This window comes from Canis lupus, chromosome 19 (assembly GCF_011100685.1).
Source record: "Canis lupus familiaris isolate Mischka breed German Shepherd chromosome 19, alternate assembly UU_Cfam_GSD_1.0, whole genome shotgun sequence".
NCBI lineage: Eukaryota > Metazoa > Chordata > Mammalia > Carnivora > Canidae > Canis > Canis lupus.
Window position 1 is genome coordinate 46,029,217 of NC_049240.1, and position 20,361 is coordinate 46,049,577.

The 20,361-nt window shown below is 34.0% G+C and overlaps 1 protein-coding gene and 1 non-coding gene across 2 annotated transcripts in view; one reads left to right on the forward strand and one right to left on the reverse strand.

Annotated features, from left to right (window-relative positions):
• Nucleotides 1-20,361, reverse strand: part of LRP1B (LDL receptor related protein 1B) — a 1,959,891-nt gene that overhangs the window by 1,920,183 nt on the left and 19,347 nt on the right. The window lies entirely within an intron of this gene.
• Nucleotides 12,744-12,850, forward strand: LOC119864514. Its single transcript, XR_005374348.1, has one exon. It is a non-coding gene; the product is annotated as a small nucleolar RNA U13 (small nucleolar RNA).

A 20,361-nucleotide genomic window follows, 5' to 3' on the forward strand; every position in this document is an offset into this window, starting at 1 on the left:
GATAGATACCATGGAACACATGGGAAATTATAAAATATGGCTTTCCCTAAAGGTGTTTGTGTATTCATGTAGGAGACAGATATAACCATAAAATATAAGGAATAGTGCAATGCATAGACTCCAAATGTCTTGCAACTGAAAATGAAACAAAAAATTATAAAAATGTAAAAGGATTGAGAAAAGTTTTGTGAAAATATTTGATGCTTTCATGAATTCTGAAGAGTTGGTATGTGAAGAAAGGACACTCTATGCTTCGATGCTTCAGGAACAGAATGAACATAAACAGGTCAGGCCATATATTTTAAATACTTTGGAGAGAAGGAGGGAACCACACGACAGGAACATATGACTCATAGACAAATAGGGTCTAAAAGGGGAAAGAATAGTGAGTTCAAGGGGGATTATAATGCCCTTCAAGTGTAATAGAAGTTTGTCATTCTATAGGCAGCAGGGAACCAGTAGCTACCTTGGAGGAGTATGACATATCAATCTGATTGAGAAAATATAAATTTAAGTTTAACTGGCATAATAAAAGAAGCAAAGTTTAAGCTTGTTCAAGTACTTTTGTAATATGTTATAATAGCCATAAGGCAGTTATCAAATGAATTACCAGAACTACGCATTAAAGTTCATATTCACCTAATAAAGCAATCCTCCCTTACCCACAGAGGGCATGTTCCAAGACCCCCAGTGGATGCCTGAAATTGCAGAGTACTGAACCCTATACATAATGTGCTTTTTCCTATGCCTACATACCTATGGTAAAGTTTAGTTTATAAATCAGGCACAGTAAGAGATTGACAACAATAATAAAATAGAACAATTATAATAATATACTGAAATAGAAGTTATGTGAATGTGGTCTCTCCCAAAAGATCTTACTGAACTGCACTCACCCTTCTTCTTGCAATGACATGAGATGATAAAATGCCTGTGTGAGGAGATGAAGTGAATGAATGATGTAAACACTGCCACATAGTACAGGCTACTACTGACCTTCTGACCATGTCAGGAGTATCGTCTGTTTCCAGACCATGGTTGACTGCAGGTAACTGAAACTCCTGAAAGCTAAACCATGGATAAAGAGGGACTATCACACTTCTATTTCCAGGAAAGAGGATTTTGTTGTAGGATCTGGTTTCTGGTGTGGTGGTTTTTTGTTGGTTTTTTTTTTTTTTTTTTTTGCTTTTTTTGGTTTTGTCTGTTTTCTCTCATATCTTTCAAAGCCAGGCATGCTTTTAGTCTCACATATCGCACAACTAGCTTCATCATATATCCAAAAGTTTTATCTGTGACTTACTGTCACACACACACAAAAAAAACCCCCACAAAGTCCTAGATGTATTTTTCCATCTATATGGATAAGGAGAAAATATGTAAATATAAAAAATTACTTTTTTTGTATTATATTAAAAGTATGGGTGCCTGGGTCCCTCAGTGGGTTAAGCATTAGACTATTGATTTTGGCTCAGCCAGGATCTCAGGGTTGTGAGATCGAGCCGTGCATCAGGCTCCATGCTGAGCAGGGAGCCTGCTTAAGATTCTCTCTTTCCTTCTCCCTCTGCCCCTTCCCCTACTCATGCATGCTCACGTTCTCCTTCTCTCTCTAAACGAATAAATAAATAGAAGTAAAACATAGCTTCATTAATCACTTATTCAAAAAACTGATCTTTGTCAGAAACTAGGCAAAAGCTGAAAATCAGTTATAAGGTTTTTTAAATTTTTTTTTAAAGATTTTATTTATTTTTTCATGAGAGACAGAGAGAGAGAGAGAGAAAGAGAGAGAGAGACAGAGAGACAGAGAGGCAGCGACATAGGCAGAGGGAGAAGCAGGCTCCATGCAGTGAGCCTGATGCAGGAGTCGATCCCGGGACCCCAGAATCACACCCTGGTCGAAGGCAGACGCTAAACCACTGAGCCACCCAGCGATCCTCTAGTTATAAAGGTTTTAAATGAAAATTTTATTTACACATTACAATTATACACATAGTTCTAAGCCTTGGTTTCCTACCTTGTAAAAACTAATGATAATAGCTCAATTTCTAGTTAAGAGGATCAGATAACTTTTACTCTTTACCTGTGTTATCTCCAATCCTCCAAGCAGCCTTATCATTGAGCTGTGATCACCACCATTTTACAGTTGACAAAACAGGCTCAGATTTGTGTCCAAGAACAAAGCTTTTTCTTCTCAAACCTTATCCTCCCTCCTCTCCATCATGCTGATCCTTCAAATGTCAATCATACACATATTCTGGGCACAGAGATGAAAATAATTATATATAGGAAAGATAAGGAGAATCTGATGTTTTAAAAGATATTCAGGATTTCATTTAATAGGAAAGGTATTCACCATTGGAAACAAAAATACTCCAAATAATCTCCCACCAATTATTTCCACAATTTGAACCAAGTGTGTGAATTATTTATATGAGTCATATGGAACTGTAAAACCAGAATATGCAAGTTGACTTAATGAAAAATGAACTAGCAATACAAAGTACTATCCACTTGGTATTCTTGTTCCTAACTTATTCTTACCCTCTAGGGGAATTTCATCCTATAAAAATTTCACCTTTCAAGACTTTAAGTGGATATATGGTTTCTAGGCTATTACTAAAGTTCATTTACGTGAAAAATGCACTAATATTAGAAGCTAGAAAAAACCCAGATATGCTACATGTTAACTAATATGAAAAATACATTATTTAATATAAAAATAATAATTTTAGTTTTACTCCAACAAGTTCCCCCTTTAAAGAAGAGATATAATTACAATAACTTCATAGATAAGGCCAAAAACTCTATATGGATTTCCTTGAAAATTTCTCTCATTGGTTATGTTTTATTTTTTGATTAACCACTAAGTAGGTAAAATCTTCCTTCATTGCCTGGATTATCTTCTGTAATTACCTGCTCTTTAAGCAAAGAACTAAAGAAGACTGTTCGATTTTAAAATGAAGTATAAATGTCATTTCATATTTATCTAACACTTCTATTTTCAGAGGCAAGCTTATTTTTTAGACTTTGGCAAAAGTATTTACATGTTAGACTAAAGTGTTTAAAGAACACTGTGAAATTGGAAAGCACACTGTCACCATCTTGTAATGTGAGAGACACTATTGGTGATCCATTTGGATCCTGTTTTCTATGTGTCTCATATAATAAAGAATAAGGTTGGTTTTATTTGTTTTAAACTATAGAAGGTAACTAAGAGCTGAAAATGATTTTTAAAAGCATAGATAAGTTCTCTGAAAATAATGTTCTGAAGAAAAATATAGCCAAGCTTTCCTTCAAAACCTCTTAGGTGTTATGAGAAAAAAAAAAAAAAGACCATTTGGACCCGAGTCTAAAGATCTGAATTCAAGACTCTATTCCACAATTTAAGAGGACATGGGTTTCTATCTCTATATGAAAGACACAGGCCATTAGCCAATTCACTGTCCCTACCCCATGCCACCAATGTCCACCTTGGATACCTTTTCTTTCAGATTAGAACTCTTGTCTTTTTTTAGGAAGAAAATGCAGTCAGCCCAACAGGATGCATTGCAATTGGTCTAAGCGAGTTATGACTAATACATACCCCTTTTCAAAAAACTCTTTCCCCAGCCTCTCTTACAGCTAGGAATGAGCATGAGACGTAATTTTGACCAATGAAATATTAGAAGACTTTTGAAGAGATTCTAGAAAAAATTGCCTTCAGTAATAAACGTCAGAGCCCCTCTGAAAAAATCCTTTCTGCCATCCTTCCCTCTAGCAGATGAATAGTAGGGTGATTTAAGCCAATACTGAGGAGGAAGGGAAGCTGAATAAAAACAATATGGGTCATCACTGAGCCCCAGTACCATCTCTAGACTGATTTCCTCCAGGTGTCTTGTTTAATGTGTAATCAAATGTCCTTTGCATATGGCATTGTGAACAAGATTTTCTGTTTTGTGCAGCTGATCTTTGGCTCTCTTATCTTTTGAGAAGTGCCCAATATATTGGTTGTTACTTAATAAATCCCTAGTAATTGTTTAAAAATAAATACTTGCTGACTGGTAACGAAGCCTGAATATTGAAAAAAAATGCTAGTTTCTCTATATCCAGAATTTTTTTTTGACATTTTAGTATTCTCATATAAATGATTGCTTACCCTGATATTTCACCACAGATACTTATGTACTTTTCTCAGTGTTGTCCTTAAGGTTAATTACTTTGTGAGAAGATAATTATAAAAAATTATTTTTAGAAAATAACAGATAGGATGCACACAAGTACAAGAAGTAAAGTCCAATGACTTTTAGGCACGGAAGCATAAACAACCATGAAGTAGATTTTAAAAAATGCAATCTGACTCCTTTGAGAATTGATATAAATTTATAAAGTCTTATATGTTTTCTGTATAGGATTTTTATAAATTCTATAGCTTTAAAAGGTTTAAATATAACAGGTCAGTGAAAAAATACTATATATGCATAGTTATATACATATATGAGATGGTAAATATAATTGTTTCCCAGCAAATATTTAAAAACAAGTATTAACAGTATTTTTTAAAAGATTATTTATTTATTTGAGAGAGAGAAAGAGAGAGAGAGAGAGAGACCTGGATGGGGGCAGAGGGAAGGAGAGAACCTCAAGCAGACTCCCTGCTCAGCATGGAGCCCTACATAGGGGCTCCCAGGACCTGAGCTGAAATCAAGTCAGTCACTTCTTAACTGACTGAGCCACCCAGGTGCCCCAATAGCATTTTTCTTGTGAATTCCTGGACATTTCCTGTCAAAACTGTCATAATAGGTTTTCTACATTTATTTTGAAACATATATAAGAAAATACAGTTATAAACTATCTATACTCCAATATTACATGGACCATGCATGCTTTCCCATCTACGAATCTATACTCCACTTTTCTTACCATCTCCAAATACGCTGTCTTACACATTCATATTTCATCATGCATCGCTCAAATTTCTTCCTCATCCAAATAAGAACTTCTCTGAATGTCCCTTCATTTTGTTATTATGTCTCCATTTCTTCTGCAGTAATTAAAACTCATTATTGGTAATTATAACACAAATACTATCTTTCCTAGTAGACCATGAGTTTCATGAAAACATGAGCAATTTTTCTTTCTTTCCCCAATCCCTAGTCAGCTATTTATTAAATTCCCTTTAGCAGAATCACTTTTATTGACCTCAAAATGTATGAAATAATACCTTATGTAGGGTATTACATAAATCATCCTTCATCTCACTTCAGTATAGCAAACTGAGTGCAATGAATGGATAGTTAGAGTAGATCATTGCCTTCTTAAGAAGCTTTTGAAAAAGTCAAGAGAATAAATATAACAGATAAAACAAAATATAGCATTGAAAATTTTCCCCTCTTCCACTGTCCATAACACATTGAATGTGTGAACCATAGAACTAGAAAAGTCAGAAAAGCAATGTAGATACTGGACATAGAAAGGAGCTAATGAGGTGAGCAGAGCTGATATCCAGGACGGTGTGTGCTTTGTGATGCATGCTCACAGGGGTGTGTGGAAAACCAAACCTATACTTTGTCCAGATGAAAGAACATGTTTGGAGAGCTCAGTACAAGAAATGAGCCATGAGCAAGTGCCATGCAAGTGATTCATTTCTACAGTGGGAGCAGAAAGAAAGTGACTCTCAAGATATGATGCAGGTAAGGCAACTCTCTTAGAATTTTTTAAGATACAGGCAATGATTTAAACTCCTTTCCCATAAATTTTGGCTGTTGGGCTGGTATTTCCTTGATTAGGACTTCATATTAGAACTTGGCTTTAGTATTCAGGCTACCTTTATTTGGGGCCCACAAAGATAAACTAAAGTTTAAGGTGGTCACGGAACATGCAAGACTGACATTCTGAAGGACCACTTGAACCTATGCTGTTGTAAAATTCTTAAACATTAAGTTGTATTTAAACTGTTAGCAAAAAGAATCATCAGTCCAGTAGTATAGAAAGTAGATTCAAAATATCTCATTCAACATGCTTGTTTTAGGCTATAATATTACTTAAAATTATAGTTTTAAATAAAGTGATAAAAAATACAGTATAATTTAAAGTGAGTAAATTGCCTTCCCATACTAAGATTTGGTGGTTATATAAGTGAATATATATTCACTTAAAAACAAGAGAAAATAATTCAGGAAAGAATTTAATAAAGATTTCATTGGATGCCATGTTTCTTGTACCATATATACACCTAAGTGCTGCTACAGTTCAGGGAAGATTTGTAGCATTTATGTGAATTAACCCAATTAGCCACATTTTAGGCACTATGGTTAGGTAAGCAATGTGTTAATTTCAAACCGTAAAATACTGGCTAAAATGGAAAAAGAGTCTTCTGTTCTGATAGAACAACAACAACAAAAATGGATACAATACGTATATATAAAAAGCCTTTTTTTAAAATCAGCAGATGGGCCCCTATATTTTAAAACCTACTCATAATGGGATGTGTATATGTTTTTAGCAAGACGTGAAGCAATGCACAAGAGTATAAGTTACCAAATGTATATTATGCTATAGCATCCTCTTTAGCACCTCACAGTTAAAAAAAAAAAAAATCCCTTAATAAGAATCTGTGATGTGCCATTACTGTAAGGTAAATTGATTTCAAGGGAGTAAGTAGTTCAATAGACTCCATAGTTTATAGTTCCCTAATATTCATTAAGTACTTAAAATATCTAGTATGGTTTATACAAACAACCACTTAGCGGCAGCATGTGTTTGTGTGTATCCTTTAATTAAAATTTTTGTTTCATGATATTTAAGAACAAAGGAACAACTAAGGTGACCATACAAATGGGTCAGATGTAACCAATGACTTCAACATTCTGAAGGTTTTCATAGGGATGTTACAGGTCTTACTTAATTACAATCTCCAAGCATTAAACTATACCCCCAATGGCCTTTACTCAGTGTCCAAATTAACCCCTTCTAAGATTAGAAAATAACTCCTTCAATGTGTATTTTTCTTCGAATTGGAAAGCAGCTTAGCTAATGCTGACATTTAGTATTTAATATATGTAATGCTACATCTTGAACTTTGTATATTTGATCATATTTACAAGCAGATTAGAAAATAGATGATCACTGCTAAATTGTTGCGTGGAACCTCTCTAGGTTAGAATCCAACCTCAAGAAGCAAGAAGACATTACCATGTCAAGATCACTTGAGATTCAATATGAAATTAATTTGTAGTTCTATTCAATGCCTGGAAAATAGTCCTATATGTCAGGGATTATGAAAACCACGGTGACATCAACTGAAATTCATTGTAGATGCCAGATCTTAGCCTATTTGACAGTACTTTCTGTGCTAGACTTATTTTTTTAAGATTTTATTTTATTTATTTGAGAGAGATTATGAAAGCAATAGGGAAAGCATGGGGGGGCACAGAAGGAGTGGGAGAAGCAAACCTCTTGCTGAGCAGGAAGCCTAATGTAACATGGGGCCATCCTAAGACCCTGAGATCATGACCAAAGCCTAAGGCAGATGCTTCACCTACTGAGCCACCCAGGTGCCCCTAGACTTACTTCTTATAAATCCAAACAAATAGCACCTGTATTATACTCACATTCTTTTTTGGGGAAGGTGCCCGAACTTTATAGACTTGTTTTCCTTAGTTCTAGCCACACTGTCCTGTACGAGAGGAGACGGACGTTATCAATTATATTTCATGCAAAAGATATTAAGGCAGAAATTTACCAGTTTGATGGTTTAGTAATGGACTAATCAAAGAACACACCTTGCTCTGTATCACACTAGGACTAGATACCAGAGAATGTTTACCCAGGAAACAATCCCACTAAGTAGTTTAAAGTAAGGTACATGGAAAGTATAATATTCTGAGAACTCATCTGACAAGCAAGGCAAGCCAATCATTTCCATGATTCACATGACCCCCAAATAATGTGTACTCTACAAAGGCCCTTTTGTACCAGTTCTGATCTTCCAATGTGATATCAACTATGCCTGTAACCATTTACCTTATGGTATAATCCATTTGTTCCAATAAATGAACCATAAGCCTCATACTGTGATGGGGGAAAACATCCCTGACCATAGAATTCAGTCTCTGATTCCTGGCTAGGAAACTAAATGTTTGTATTAATTCATTTACTCTTAAAATGCATCATGTCTATGTTGCTATTCCACAGAGCCCTTACGAAGTCACATAAGACAGCAGATGTAAAGTCTTTTTTTTAAAGTCTGGTGGAGGGACACCTGGGTGGCTCAGCGGTTGAGCATTTGCCTTCGGCCCAGGGCTGATCCTGGAGTCCTGTGATCGAGTCCCACGTCAGGCTCCCTGAATGGGGCCTGCTTCTCCCTCTGCCTGTGTCTCTGCCTCTCTCTGTGTCTCTCATGAACGAATTAAAACAAATCTGGTGGAGTGATTATGCAATTATTGATCATTATAATTTGTATGTGCATGTTTAGGCAGACCATTAACTATCTTAGTCCGCAGTCTGCTATGATTACCACTACAAAAAATCTGTTTTACCAAGAATCCTGCTGTATCTATTTTGCCTGATACAAAGCTGGAACTTCTCATGCTAGCAGTTCTTCTACCAGAATGTAACATTTTGAAAGAAGGGATGATCTCTTATTCATAGTGTCAAACAGGACCTATTTTATAACCATATCTGTTCCAAAAAAACAATCAGTGCAAGCTTCATTTTAAACTTCTTCATTCTCTTTAAAATGATGGGGCTCCATGATGTTTCAGTCAAATGCTTTTGACCCATTTAAAACATGAGCAAGACATTTGAGTTGATTAGTATTTATAAAGAAAGCATTGTGTTTTATTATTCAAGGTACCACATATGCAAAAAGGAAAGCAACAGTTTAATTTCATACAATTTTTGGATTTGGGGATTAGCAATTAACATTTTATTCTTTTTAAGATTTTATTTATTTATTCATGAGAGACACAGAGAAGGCAGAGACACAGGCAGAGGAAGAAGCAGGTTCCTCGAGGCAACCCCATGTGGGACTTGATCCCGGGACTCCGAGACAACGCCCTGAGCTGAAGGCAGGTTCTCAATCACTGAGCCACCCAAGCGTCCCAGCAAGGAACATTTTAAAGTTAAATGACTGATTTGAAAAATTATTTGGAAAATCATATCTGGTACTTTTCAATTTTAAAGTTACCGAATGTAGAGCTAAATAGATCTCTACATTTCAAAACTCAAGGAAGCCAGTATATATTTTGAAGGACATCAAAATGATTTAATGTCAGCATACACAGAGCTAGCTATTGAAAAAATATGCCACAAAAAGAAAGTACATTTTTAAACCATATAATTACCATTAAATTAAGAAGTTAGTTGTTTGAAGTTGGCTCTGTAAATCTTTATGAAGATTCTATATTACCATTTTGAAGCACTCAAATACTGCATTCAGGATAAAGACGACATCATGTACAAATGTAAATAATGTAACAACAACAGATTGAGTTTTTGTACTTCTTGTTCTCTTTACAATCTTGTCATGAGAATAAATCACATGGTGTCATTTTTTCTTCTTACAAGTCCCTGACAATGAAGCATCTAAGTCTAATAATTTTCCTCTTCTAAATTCTCTACTTTTTAATGTTCTGGAAGAACAAGGATAAGCCATAAAAAAAATCTTAAGTCTCTTGCATGGTCCTCTAACCACATCAGCAAATCAAGAATACATAGATATTCCCCTCCTGCTCATATTCCTCAATGCCACTACATTAACTCTAACCTGACAAAGATAAAGAAAAAAGGAAATTTGCTTGGGGTCAGATCTAGAAAATGCGCATTACATAAATATTTTCAGTAGTTTCAAGGACATCATCAAGAGTGCCACATCCATTTAGACCTCACTGAATCTTAAACCTCCTTTGCTGCTTTGAAATAGACAATTGCATTTGTAAACATTTAGGAAAGTGTTTACAATAGTTCAAAGTACACTGATGAATTTTAAAGAATATTTGAATTCCCAAAAGTATTCCATAGTGTTAGCAATTAGAAGTAGATATCACAGGAAACTGGCCCATTTGAGAATTCTTAAAATGGTTCCTTAATTTCTTTTCAGCTTAGAGGACATATTTTACTCTTACCATAAAAACACTCAAATGTATATTCATTTTCAGTTTTTAAGACCTCATTGTAAGATTAAATAGAGAACAAACAAAATCTGAACTCTATAGTTTAAAATTCTAAATTGTCTTCAACAGGGACAATGTTAGTAAAATAAATAAAATTGTTCTTTATGTTATTATCACTCATAGAAGTAGAGCTATAGTAAATAGATGAATAACTTATTGAGAGAAATTATAGGGTCAACCTTAAAGTTAAGTCAACCTTAATTTACTTGGGGCCTCATATTATTCTGCACAATCTAAATGAACTAAGTCATGGCTAAATGAGAAGATAAAGTAGAAATGTACTCTAAACAGTACTACTGATAATTTTCAAAAGATATGTAATTCCAAAAGTTGGAATTCACTTTTGTTAATTCGAGTAGATCATCCTTAATTAGAACTCACTTTTCTCATCTAAACATAGTGTTGACTCTTGCCATGATGGACGATTCTTTAATAAACGAACAGGCAACAGGCTTTCAGGCAACAACTTAGTGCATTTCTGCTTGGACACATTATTCATACAGAATAAAAATGAGAATAACACAAGTTGAATCCAGGACATCATGGATAGTCACTGCAATCTTCTGTTATATGACACAATCCATAATGGTGGGAAACTCATTAATCAATAGCAATGCATCGCAAAACCAGATCCAACATGGTTTCTTGATCTTATTGAGATATTATAGAATATTCTAATTCATATTTTCCATTGATGGCCACCATCAAAGAGTAACTTCGAAGAGTGATTGGCAACACTAGTTTAGAATGATGCTGTAGGCAGTACGATTCCATAAAGCAGTCAAACTATTTTATTCCAAAGCCTATATTTAACATTATAGGCACATATATGATTATAATATTAAAATGATTTAGAGGATAAAATATTTTCTGCTTAAATCTCAAACAGAAATTTAATAGTTAATTGATAGTTTAAAGACAGGCAATCTACCATTTCTATATTTCCTTAGCAAACCTATTCGTTTCATGTGTATAAAACATTTTCCATGCTATTTTCAGTATTAACAATCCCAAATCAAACTGACATTCATTGGGATTTTCTGACACTGGACTGCTATTGGTAAATTGCATTTGCCAGATCAAATTCTTCTCTTAGCCTTAGATCTCAAATGGCACCATTGTGCTAATAAGCACCTTTCCTCAATTTTCAAAATAATTAGTTCCCCAAGTGGCTTATTTCAGATAAAAGAATAATACACTATCCCCACAGAATTTGTTCTGTTTCTAAATGATTTAAAATTCTAAATTTGCCATAGCATTTAAGTTCCAATAGTAAAAATGCATCAATGATTGCAAAGTTTCTATGGCAACAACCTCATTATAACACCACTCCCGGGATAGTAACCTGGATTCTAAGTGTTAGAGAGATGTCAATTATCATGGAGCCTGGTGAACTAGAGAACTAATTCAGTCTATATAAAAAAAGTTGTTGACTTTAATTCCATAAACAATGCAAATGTGTACAATGTTACCATAGCGATTACAACCGAGATTTTCTACATCGTAAACACTATGCCTCCTTGATGAGACCACTGTATTTTTTTAGTCTAAATTTAAGGACAGTTGGTTTTATATTACTCATCTAAAATTGGATCTACCTATGAAAACCTTGAAGCAAGTTTTGGCTCTGTTGTTTAGAAATCATGACTTTGCCTTAAGATATCAGGCAATCTAGGCATCACACAGAAGTGCTTACAGAACACAGATGCTCTGTGAAGCTACCACTGTTTCAGTTAAAAATATATTAGCATTGACACTGCTCTGTCAACAAACATTTCAGTCCATGGAGAAAGACAACACCGACATCCAGAGTCCATTTCCAAAGTGAATACCAGCTTTTTAAAAACTAACATCTGCTGAGCTCCAGCGCTCCAGCTGCCACAGAATGCAGATTTTCCAAAGTAAATCTGCCCCATTCATTTCTTCCAGGAAGTGGGCATTCAGTAATTGAAATCTATTAATGCTTATTTGTGATTCATTTAAATCTATGATTTAGAAAGTTTAATTGACAGAAATAATGAATAACTACAATACATTTTAGAGACTGCATCGCATTTTAAAACAAGTAAAGATAATTGTGAGTGAAAAATGAAAGAAAACCGCATACCTCAGTAAATGAGCCATTAACCTGTCACCTTTGAAACCAGGAAAGGAATCTTGATGATAATGACCAAGCTTCTTTAATGATTCTACAACATGATTATAAAATTAAACTGATAGTTTGAGATTGATTTTGGTTCTTTATAACCTATTTCCAGTGTAGCCTTCCTCTTATAAGGACTCACTGTCCCACCACCCACTTACTTCCCCTTTGCTTTTGCTTTGAGGGCAATGGGACTCAAGGCTGAAAGGAGACAGAAAGGGAGGGAAGGAGGTAATAATTTCCAGGCGACATCTGGGTAGCTCAGTGGTTAAGCGTCTGACCTTTGGCTCAGGTCATGATCTCAGGGTCCCCTCATTGAGCCTGCGTTGAGCCCCCAATAATGCTTCCTGCTCAAAGAAGTATCTGCTTCTCCCTCCCTCTGACCCTCCCCCTACTCAAGCTCTCTCTCAAAGAAATAAAATCTTTTAGAAATGTAAAAAGTAATTCCCAGGATCCTTCTGGGTTCATAAGCATGATGACTAGGTGTTTGCACCATTGTGTGACATGTGCCTCCCTCAAAACTTGTTATGACCTCATCACATAACCAACCCATCTGATGTGAACTTGGAAAAGAAAAGTAACTTCCACAGGCAAATTTATTCTTAAGTTATTCTTATCGTAATTAAACTACCCCCAATTTATTTATTGGGGGGGTGGGAATTGGCTTGTGATCTTGGGAAAGGAAGTGGGGATAGGTGAGTTTATGAGCTGCAGAATTTGTATTTAAAGGAATAAAGAATCAACGTAGTCTGATCCACTCTCAAACAGTGGCGACTGCTCTGGTGATGTGGACCACAAACAGGCTAGACCTCCTCAGCAGTGTACGTTGGCAGCTGGACCCTCACAAACGTCACTTCATATTCATTCACTAAGGAACATAACTCATTCCTTTGGGTGAAGTCTAGGTAACATCCAAGTTACATAGGTGAGCTGCATGATTTAGATTGAAATTGGCCACATTCATATTTATAAAATTGAAATACAAGACATGTTAGTGTGTCTATCTCTCTGCATATGTTATACATTTTGATATAAAGCATATGTTAGACATAGTCTGCATATCTTATACATATTCAAGTACAAAATCTGTATATATATACATATATATATACACATATATATATGTATGTGTATATATATATGTATATATATATATATCAGTGTATGTGTCTGATAAAATAGAATTGTGGATGATTAATCCAGTCCTAAAATATCCACATGAAGCTATCCTTTAAGGTAGACATAGATAACACATCTAATGTTTCATTGGTGCTATTAAGAAAACTATTGTTAAATATTTCTCTTAGAGTTACGTTTATTTTTTTTAAGATTTTATTTATTTATTCATGAGAGACAGAGAGAGAGGCAGAAAGAGAAGCAGAGGGAGAAGCAGGCTCCATGCAGGGAGCACAATGTGGGACTTGATCCCGGGACTCCCGGATCACACCCTGGGCCAAAGCCAGGTGCTCAAGCAAGGCTTGAGCCACCCAGGCATCCCTAGAGTTACCTTTAAATACTACCTACCTCTTATAATCTGTTTCAAAATTTGAAAGTCAAAATAAAAATAACAAGTTGCATCTATTACCTTTAAATACTACCTACCTCTTATAATCTGTTTCAAAATTTGAAAGTCAAAATACAAATAACAAGTTGCATCTATCACTTCATTCACAAATCTGACCTCTATAAGGTTTCTGATTATGTCAAAAAAAATCAAATTTACATTTTAGAAATCAAGATTTGAAAGCACGGAGTTTAAAAGAAAATGTCATAGGCTTTTAAGGCAATTCCAAAATAAGAATTCCCAAAATGTTTTGAGTGCATAAACCATTATTAGAACAAATTTTTAGCTTCCCATGGGGTTCTAGCTAGTATATGTAGAGAAAAACACGTTTCTCTTACTTTTGAAATATTTGTTAAAAACAAAAGTCTCATAATGCTCTATTTTTGCAACATTATATTTTATTAAATATTAATATAGTTTTGGTAGGAAGCTACATTATGACATAATAGTTAAAAAAACAAAGGCCTTGGAATTGAATTGGAGTTCTAGACTTAATGGAGTTTTGACACTTAAAGGCTGGATTTTGAATGAGTCTAAATTTCCTCTTGTATGAAATAAGAGCTTGTATTTTTACAGGACTGGTGTTTATAATGATTTAAAGTATGTGGAAATATATTTTAAAGGCTATAGCATTGTCTCAAGACAGTTGCAATGTGCATGCTACAACAACATAGCATTATGAACCATTTACACCCCAATCACAATCTCACCCACTTTCTCCTGCCTGTTTAAAAATGGCATCAAAAGGAAAATATGAATGGTACTCCAGGATACTTCGTTCTCATTACACTTGAGCTCACACCAGGCAAATTCACCTAACAAGATTTGGTAGCCATGCCTTATGGAGCCAAAAAACAGGACAAGGTTCCTACCACCTTCTGGGTAGAAAGAATGCTACTGCTGATATGATATCTTGAAAGCATCCAAAATTAATCATATTGATTGCATACTTATAGTCATTTAAAGAAAATGTTGGTTATAAATTGCCTACTAATAATATTTAAAAATCAAATCTTTTTTAATGAAACTCATGCCACAAAATTGGACCATGAAAGACACAGGAAATAAAGATATTTTACATATATAGAAAGGAAGACCTCCTAAATTTATTTGACATATTTTAACTAGGTATAATGGAAAACCTGATTATCATACCAAAATAAAAAATATTAGTAAACACTGAAATATGCAGGTTTTAAAAGCCAAAACACATTTGAAATTTAATTAATGTGGAAATAAAAAACTAATAATGATTTGATAGTCAATCACTATTGTGATCACTCCTTGAATATCAGGGCTTATGTCTCCTAGGTGTAAGTGTATAAATATCATTTTTTTCTTTCTCATTCATGGGGAAAGGATACATATGATAATCTGGCATAAAGTAAATCCTGTACTTTGGGGAGTTAGAGTCTTCCCTCAAACTCTCACAGACAAAGATCTTTAAAGAGTTGGAATTAATTAATGTATTTGCTATTTTAAACACCATATATTTTAATATTTGAATGACTTTACTCACATTATTCAAGTTGTAATTTTAAGTCTTAATTTTCATGTAGATGAAAATAATTATGTAAATTATGCACATTAATTAAATTATGTAAATTAATTGGGGAAATTATTTTCATAAAATTGTTTTGTTGCTATGTATAGCTTTAGTCCCTAGAAACTCAGAAGATCACTCTGTTAAATTAATGTATATACAAATGTATAAACTGTTCCTTAAATATAGACGATACTATTTATCATTCTTTCCTATTAGTGAAGAACCTAGTATCATCATAGCTGTTCTTACAGTGATAGTTTCATTAACAAAGAAACTCATCTCTGTGCTATTCGTTTTCTTTATGTTCTTTGAATCTATAAAATAATGCACTTTGAGCTTAATGTGATTATTTGGCTTTGGCAGCCACCTAGGAAGCTAACTAAAGTTATTTGCAGTGTACAAATTTTAGTTAAAAAAAAATAATAGAAGGAAGAGGCCTTAGCCAACAACTAATGAAGTTACAAGCATATTTTTTTCTTTCACAAATACCATTTAACATTCTAATACTGCAAGAGATGGCCCAATGATTTCTTATAAATACATATACATTAAACAGCGCAATATTTTAAGCTAGAATCTGTCACAAATGCTAATGAATATAATATGCCAAATAAATGACATCTCTGACCTCACACCATTGGCTGATTCTTATATACCTGCTGTATATAAGGAAAAGCCAAATAAATATTGTGCCAATCCAGAATTCATTAGCAGGATCTGTCAGCTGTGTAAAAGCTTCCTCTCAAGGATCTGACCAGTACTCCGGTGCATACTTGTTGAGCTTCATTTACAAGATTGTCAGAAAACTAAATGTATTTTCACAGCATCTTCCAAATCTTTAATCAAGTAATGTCTAATGAAGCCAAAAGGCTATTTCTCAATTCTTCTCCACTTCCTCTTTCTCCCAGTAGGATATTTATGAAGATAGCAAAGAAGATGACACACACCTTAGTGGTAAGAGGAGGGATATCTATAATCCACATATTACCAAATGAAAAGTTCAAGTGCCATTCTTCACTTCAAGGGGAACTTGAAAGGGGGATTTGTTTTATTACAGGGTCTACTAATGCCAACTCTAAATCCCCATCCTTTCACACAAGAGTTTATAAAATCCCTCTTCCATTTGTGAAAAAGAAACTCTCACAATACTGATGCACAAAATGACATTTATTCACATTAAAAGCCTCATCAGTTATTTCTCAGCAGTCTTTATTCCCTTCGCAGAGGGGTTTATTGTATTGTTTGGCATGAAGGAAACTGGCACTCTGTGATTTAACAAAGTCTGGCCTGAAACCAGTACTCCGAAGAGTTTCTTTAAAGCTACCCATTTTCCAAAGATTGTATTGAGTCCTGTGGGTTTCTAAATGGGTCAGAGATGAGTCTGGTACAAAACAGGATCATAAAGGTTTTTAAAGATATTCTGCTTTACTGCTGAATATCTGATATTCTGATAGACTGCTTTAAATCATTAGTACTGCATTTGCACTGGAGCCCATGTTAGGCAGCAATGTATTCAAAAGCTGTCTCTTCTCAGCTCACCAGAGCTCCTTGGGTCTCATCTCAAGAATTAGGGGCCACATACCTTCTCAATCATTTTCTCAGCCTTATCGTCAACCAGTCTTTAAACAAGCAAGCAATGGACAATTCATGGCTTTATTATTTAAACACCTGGAGAGCTTCACAGAGTTAGTGCCTACACCTATGAGACGTTCTCAAATTGGGCTTTTTCCAAGACCAGTTGGGGGAATAATTACTTTTATTTACTTATCTGTCTAAAACTTCCTATCACTACCAGATGTCACACAGGAGTGATAGAAATGTATTCCCTACCCTCAGGGAGTCCATAGTCTAAGAGAAAAGATATTACAGGACGTCTGGGTGGCTCAGTGGTTGAGCATCTGCCTTTGGCTCAGGGCGTGACACAGGGGTCCTGAGATTGAGTCCCACATCGGGCTCCCTGCATGGAGCCTGCTTCTCCCTCTGCCTGTGTCTCTGCCTCTCTCCCTCTCTGTGTCTCTCATGAATAAATAAATAAAATTTAAAAAAAAAGAAAAGAAAAGATATTAGCATTGGGTAACAATTATAACAGTTTCTGACAATTGCTTTGAAGGAAATACTCATAGGCTAGTTTGCAAAGATGAGAAAGGGTACCAAGCCTACCTGACTGGAGACAGAAGATCTATTTGGGTTATTTAAAAAAGGTCATTCTAGTAGCAGAATGGTAAATGGATTGAACTTCCTAGTTCTTTTCAATGAATAAAGTTGTATAAAGATCTACTTCCAATATTGACAATAATGAAGATATGTCATTTCTTCTTTGATTTATTCCATTAAATAGAGCCAGTATGGGCAGGATGATACTTACAATATTTAAATTTTATATAGGGCTATATAGTTTACAAAATATAGAGTTCTTGAGAAAATTCAGTAAAGACTTAAAGTATCTATTTTCTGTGGAATGTGCTACATATAATGAATGATTTAGTATTCACTTAAGTGCAAATGACAAATCTTAAGTTGTCAAACATTTGGTTTGGAAGGTGATCAAATCTAACTGTTATAATTGGTATAAGATTACAAATTTCCAGAAATAATTCATTAACACTGAAGATGTGCTTTAAAAAAAAAAAAAAAAGAAGAAGAAGAACTCCTTATATTTCAAAAACTTCTTCAGGGTCTGGTATTAAGATTAAATCTACTGCTTAGCAATGATTTGTATTTTATATTATTTTATGTTTACATTTCAATCATTAATATAACTATTTCTCTTAATGAAACATTTAAAATAATAAGTATCTTATTTTTACATGTTCCTTGGGGTTGTATATGGTTCTGGTAACTGCAAGTTAAATTAGCCAAAATATCACTTAACCTTAATTTTCTAAAAGTACTTAGATAGATAAAATATGATAGCTGAACTTCTACACTATCTCATTTCACTTTACTTAAGGCACATGTCATCGCAAAAACTGAGCTGCCATGTTGCTTGTACACATATTTACCACCCTTCTGAAATCCTATTTGCTACATTTTGGCCTGATTTTTTTTTCTAACCCAGAAATGATAGTTTTTTCATTATTGTGTCACTCGCCTTTTTTCTAAGTTTAATTTTATTCAGCATGTCCACAATAAATGTTTTCAAAATAGTTAATTATTAGTAAGCTGTGTTTTCCTGACAACCATAGAGTTAACTTAAAGAAATGAGAATAAAGATTCCAAAAACTGAAAAAAAAAAAAATCACAAACGTGAACAGACTTCCATTAGTACTGTTGTGGAATAATTAAGTTTTAATTCTGTAAAGTGCTATAGAATTTGTAAAGCATTTTGTTTTTCTTATTCAGGTTTAAAGATTTGTTGATTGATTGATTGATTGATTGATTGATTGACTGACTTTAGAGAGAGAGAGAGAGAACATGAGCAGGAAGTGGCAGAGGGGAAGGGAGAAAGAATCTCAAGCCAACTCCATGCTGCATGCCAAGCCCCACGGGGGCTCAATTCCAGAACCTGAGATCAGACCTGAGCCAAAACCAAAAGTGAGACACATCTGACCTCACCACCCAAGAGCCCCTTCTTGTTCAGTTTTAAAGGAACGCCATATAATAAGTTGTCATTAATTACATTTTACAAACACAAAAATTCAGTTTTGGAGAAAATATATGACTTGTTCATGGTTACACTGCTAGGAAGTAGCAGAAGCTGGAGCCTGGATACAAAGCAAAATCTTTGACTTCAGGGCTACTCTATATTCCATTGTAACTCTTATGCCATTATTACACAAGATATACCAGAATTTAATACCTTTCATTTTTTGTCACTTAGAATACACCATTGCGTAGTGCAAGCTGCCTTTCACCTCCCTGCATCTCATTCTCAAATCCTGGATTATTTTTCATAGCATGCTAAGACAATTCTAGAGTTTAATAATTGTAATAAACCCTTGAAGAAACTAGTAGTAATAAGATATTTCCAAAGGTAAAAATTATATTATTTCTGATATGTATTTACTACTACGTAGTTTTACTGTGTTCTTCTTTAAAAATTGATTGTATATATATATTAACTCTAATTCAGCTGAAATCGTTAAATAACGGAATGCATACATGTTAGCATAAAAAATATATTATAAAGTTAATATAAAACTTTATATTTAACTGTTATATATTTTGCCTTAATTACAATAGTCAGATGTCCTAAATGTAAACAAATGTCTTTTTCTGATTAAGTTGATTCACATAATTGATTAATTCTGTGCAAAGATGAGGAGAGAAAAAGGGAGAAAGAAAGAAATCTTGATATATATTAAAGTATTAACACTTATTTTTACTTTACAATATTTTCTGGGCTAAAGTAAAATAATACCATTCAATAAGGTTTATAAAAAGATGCATAAATAATAATTAAAGATATATATTTTAATAAAAACAGATTAGGTTCCTAAATTCTTTGCTTTATTCTACTATTATAATTTTTAGACCAAAGTATTACACTTCAAGAACTTTAGATCACAAATATGTCTTAATGGTTCCAAAGAGTTTTCTTTTTTTTTTCAAAGAGTTTTCTAATATATTCTGTTTCTGAAAATCAAATATCTGTCCTTTAAAAAGAAAAAAAAGAGATGGTTCAAATATAAAAATTAATTCACAGGGACCTTTCTATAAACAAATATAAAATAGATATGTTCTCTGAAGTGAATATTTCCTATGATTTTAGAGACTCTCATTCTAAATTATTTTTTCTCAAATAATCTATTATTCATCTTCAATTCCATGTGAAAGAGTAATCCTAGATTTAATGTTAGCTGGAAAATAAGAAGCAATATGGTCTGTCTCTTCATATCCTCTGCTAGAAGTGTAATTTGCAAGTAATTTATCAATAGATATTTAATAATTAACAAAAAATAAATTCACTAGAGCATGGGTTGCAAATGCCACTGACTACTATGCTCCTTGTGGGAAAAAA